This window comes from Chlorocebus sabaeus, chromosome 5 (assembly GCF_047675955.1).
Source record: "Chlorocebus sabaeus isolate Y175 chromosome 5, mChlSab1.0.hap1, whole genome shotgun sequence".
Classification (NCBI taxonomy): Eukaryota; Metazoa; Chordata; class Mammalia; order Primates; family Cercopithecidae; genus Chlorocebus; species Chlorocebus sabaeus.
In genome coordinates, this window is record NC_132908.1 from 72,847,156 (window position 1) to 72,851,994 (window position 4,839).

Below are 4,839 nucleotides of genomic sequence, written 5' to 3' on the forward strand. Positions count from 1 at the left end.
TGTTTTAGATTTCCTTACCAACTTGTGGAATGAAGCTATAGCCCGTCAATCTGTTACAAACTAGACCAGTGGTTCTGGAAGTGAGGTTCACCACACCAGCATGATGAGATCAACTGGGAACTTAAAATGTGAATTCTGGGGTCCTACCCAACTACAAATCAGAATCTGGGGGTGAGACCCAGAAATCTGTGTTTTATGAAGCCCTCCAGTCAATTCTGATGTACCGCGTTGAAGTTTGATCACATTTGGAGTAAACCAACAATAAGAAACCTCATGTGAAATGCTACTTAAGAGACTTTCTCACCCCCGACTGCAACGTCAATGTGCACATTTTCTTTTCTTTTCTTCAGCGTCCAAAATCGTTTTAATAAGACAGCAGGATCCAGGGTTAGTTTTTGCAGCCTCAGCTGGCCTGTGCGCATCTGGCGCGCTCGAACTTCCGGCCCTTGGAGCGGACGTAGGGTTTGGCGTGCCTGGGCGGGGTTCCCGGGGCCTTGCGGAAATGCAGGTTCATCTTTCAGCCCTTGCGAGGACCGGAGAGCAGGACGGTGCTGCAGCCCTTGGGGGAGTCCAGGGCCAGCTGGTCGAAAGCGAAGATTTTGTCCCCGTCCTGATGATGCGGCTGCGGGCCAAGCTGGTCACACGCAGCGCACACACCTTCAGTTTGGGCACCTCCTGAACCCGCACGTCATCCGTTATGGTCCCCACAACCATGGCCGTTTTGTTTTCCCAGCCAGGAAGCTTCATTTTCCAGATCATCCGGGAAAGGGACAGAGGTGGTCGGTTGGTAGGACTCATAAACAACCTCTTTAGCACAACCTGGTTGAATGTGGAGTTGGTTCGTCTGGCCAGAAACCTGTACAGCTTGACCCACAGCTTGACGCAGGATATCAGGTAGATATTCTGGCTCTTGGGCTCCTGGCGCCGAACCTTTCGGTCCTTGTTGTGGCGGATGTCAACTCCCATGATGGCGTATTCGGCTCGGCCAGGTACGGAAAGAGAAAACGGCCAATGTGCACATTTCCTATTAAGACATCTTCACCTCCCTCTCTCTCCCTTTCTTTTCTCCTCCCTCTTGCAGAAATTCCATCCATTTGTGTCTTTATTTTTTAATCTTTCCCAGATAATAGCTTCACTAATGCATTGCTACATGTGGAGAATCTATTAACTTTTAAGATAAAAAGTTCGTTTGCTAAATTCTCCCCATATGTTCAAACTCATAAAGTACTTGTTCTGATTGCTATGATACAAACAAAAAACATATTACTCAATTTGGCATAATTTTAGGAACACTTTTGTGGTCCGGCATTAGCACCGATTTTTGAACGTGCTTTATTAAATTCAAAATCTTGTACACTACATGTCATTGTGGTAGTTACAGTGTATATCAAGATTTTTAGGTTAAAATCTTCAAGTAAAGCATATTTATTCCTAAACGCAGTAAAAGGAATAAGAGCACTATTAATATTACTATTATGATTAAAATTGTTCATGTTAATATCTTTATATGCCTTATGTCATTCAATCCTTATCATAATTCTATGAGGTAGGACCCACTGTTATTCTTGTTTTGCTGAAGTATTCATAAGTCTGCTAAAATATATACTACAAAATAGGACTTTAAAAAAAACCACTGAAATTTAAAATTTTTTAAATTGTTAACTATTAAATTCTACTGATCACAACAGATTCCAGATAGACATTAGATAAACCTAAAGGCTTCCAGTGAAGTAAAGTATTATTAAACACTTTTCATATTTCAGTTTTATAAAATTCCTATGTCATCTAACATTGTACTATATAAAATGTTTTTTAATAGATTTGTATTTTAAAAGGTTTTAATGTGATTTTTTTTTTCTATTTCAACAATTATTTGGAAAGGCAATTTATGTCCTAAAAAATTGTAACTATGGTGTTGTGAATTTGGACGTCTTCCAGGCTAGGGAGTTTTTGGACAATTCATAGCAGTTCTCTCTTTTTACTGCATCCAGTCCAACTCGTCATTTTTTAAATGTTGAGAGGGTTGTACGTTCATGGCTTCAAAGAATGGTACCATACTTAAAGTACAATAAAGAATAAGAAAATGAAGCCCGTTCTCCCCAAAATTAATTCACTATGGTTCTATTGAAGGTGATCAGAATTCAAAAAGAATGCAAGAACATACTGCCTACTTAAGTGTTACTTAACAAACTACTGGTTTTTTTTTTTTTTTCTTTTTTGAGACAGGGTCTTACTCTGTCACCCAGACAGGAGTGCAGCGGTGAAATCTCAGCTCACTGCAACTTCTGCCTCCTGGGTTCAAGCGATCCACTTGCCTCAGGTTCCCAAAGTACTGGAATTACAGGTGTGAACCACCGCACCTGTCCTGAACTACTCATTTAGAAGTATTAAGGAACTATATTTACTTTTGCTGTAGAGTCTCAACTATTCAAAAAGCAATGTTAAAAAAAAATCAAAATCACTTATTTTCCCATTTGCAAAAAAGTAACTAAATGGGCTCTTTAGTATAAAGACACATTTAGTAAAAACAAATGAGAGATGATACTTCCCACCCAACTGGATTTTTTGGAATTAAAAAATTGAGTTGGTTTGAACACAAATAAACTAAGACATCACGGTTTCTATAAGCGGTTACAGAATAGAGAGAAAACGTAAGACATATGATATCATCTTTTACGGGTAATTTCATCAATTTGTGTAAGTAGTAGCACTCTGATGACAAAAAAGGAGATAGAGCATAATGATTCCACAGAATAAATGGACATGATCGTGTGATTCTAGGCTGATGAGACCTGACTTTCCTCGCAGAATCAATATGCACAATTTTATTCGTAAGGAATATATTCCATTACATTCAGAGAAGTATTATTTATAAAATGAAATTCTTTAGAAATGTCATGTGAGATAAGGGATGTGCAAGGTTAAGGAGCAGTTCGATTTGTAAATTTTTGCCTACTCAAAATTTACCCCAGTTGTGGCTTTGGGGCATTCCCCAGTGGGTTAACTGTTGAGACCAATATAGCTGCCAGAGGGCCACACCTCCCTCCTTGACTCTGCCAGTCAGTATGTGGGCATGCATCTAATGTTTGGCTGACTACCTGTTCCACTCTCAGGCCTGGTGCTACTGAGCAAAGATAAGGGGACACCGAGGTCCACATTCTTGGCTCCTCAGAGCTGCCTTGAATTCTGTGCATTTTCTAACCTAAGTCCTTGGAAATCCCTTGGAGTTAACATTATCTTTCTACTATATTTCCATATTGCTTATGGTCACCAGCATCAGTTTCTTTTGCTTGTAACCAAGACCTCTTATTTTGAAAAATATTTTGCACATATTTATTAAGGTTTTTACTATAGTTTTAGTAAGGTGCAGATGTTGCCATTTTATTTACTAAGAAAAATCATGGCTTATGCTTCCAAAAATTTACAATCTCCAGACGGAGCTGAATCCGTATAGAAAGTGCTACATATATCATAATAAAATAATGAGTGTTAATATACATGTTAAGAAACCGAAAGATAATATAGAATTTCAGGGCATCTCCACAAAGAGTTTTTCACATATGGTGGCCCTACTCTTACTGGGAAAGCTTGCAAAACAATGATGTGTGTGCATTTGTGTGTAATTGTTTTTAAAATAAAGGTATATATAACTTTCTTAAAGCTAACCAATCCAGAATTTTTTTTTAAACATGTACTGCTGTCTCCAGGTAACAAATATAATTTGAAAAGAAGCTCTAAGATCAGGATTCAGTGACTAACTTCTGCAATAAAAATGAAATCCATCCATCTTTTCTCCTGTATTTCAATATCTGATAACAATTTTTCATTCTAAATACTAACCAAGTCTTTTCAAGCTTATAAAAGACTGGAAAGTTAATCTTCCACATGTGCTGATGAGCAATTGCAAAGATTAGTTTACATAATCTATGTTCCTGCTTGCAGAAGCATAACTTTCTATTTAATACAATGAAACAGGTATTTTTAAAGCATTTTTTTCCTTTATAAAATCTGAACTTAACACATACCCTATGTGAATATAGAATAAAAGCAATTGTTTGTTTCTGCAAATTTCACCTGAAGTAGAAGTTTTAACTGCCAACTTTGAATCCAGGATCAATAGTGAAACATGGTTGCATGCTCACTAATATTAAGATTTCTGGCATTTAAAAACTTTCAAAGAAACAATAATTTCATAGTCTTTTAGGGAGCTTAGTAGAAGGAATAATATAGGAACTTTTTGGATTTGGTAATGTTTATCTATAACTAAATTTGGAACTATATCATGTCTTCTCCAAAATAACATATCTTATTCCTTAATAGGAAAAAGAAAACATTTTTATTTAAAAGTGATATCTAGGAATAGATAAAGTAGATACGGAAGTGTTCAGGTATTTTAAAAGTACTATTTTTTCATAATGTAAAAAGTTTGCAGAATTGGAGGTGGATAAAACTCAAATGCTAAACTATCTGCAAATCACCTAGAATTACTACCTGGGTAAAACTTGTTTGCATTCCCCACCAATGTAGAGACTAAGTCTCTGTGAAGAAATGAATGCATATTTTGAATAGGAGATGAGTGATTTAAAAAAAAAAGTCCCCCCATTGATTAGGGCAGCCTTGCTGTGGAAAGAAGTGGCACTGAGGTGAACCTTAGAACATCCTGAAATATTAGGTACCTGGGCAGCAAAGGAAGTTTTGCGAGATCCAAAATACACAATCTCTCAGTATTTGGTATAGACAATGGATGACCATGAATTATCTAATAACAACATATCCTTCATTTGGGCAATACCAGAGATTCTATACTTTTATCCCTAACCTTGCCAAGATTGAGTCATT

At 37.1% G+C, this 4,839-nt stretch overlaps 1 pseudogene; it reads right to left on the minus strand.

Annotated features, from left to right (window-relative positions):
* Positions 1-388: 388 nt before the first annotated feature.
* LOC103233323 (large ribosomal subunit protein eL18 pseudogene) lies at positions 389-1,106 on the minus strand (annotated as a pseudogene).
* Positions 1,107-4,839: the final 3,733 nt, after the last annotated feature.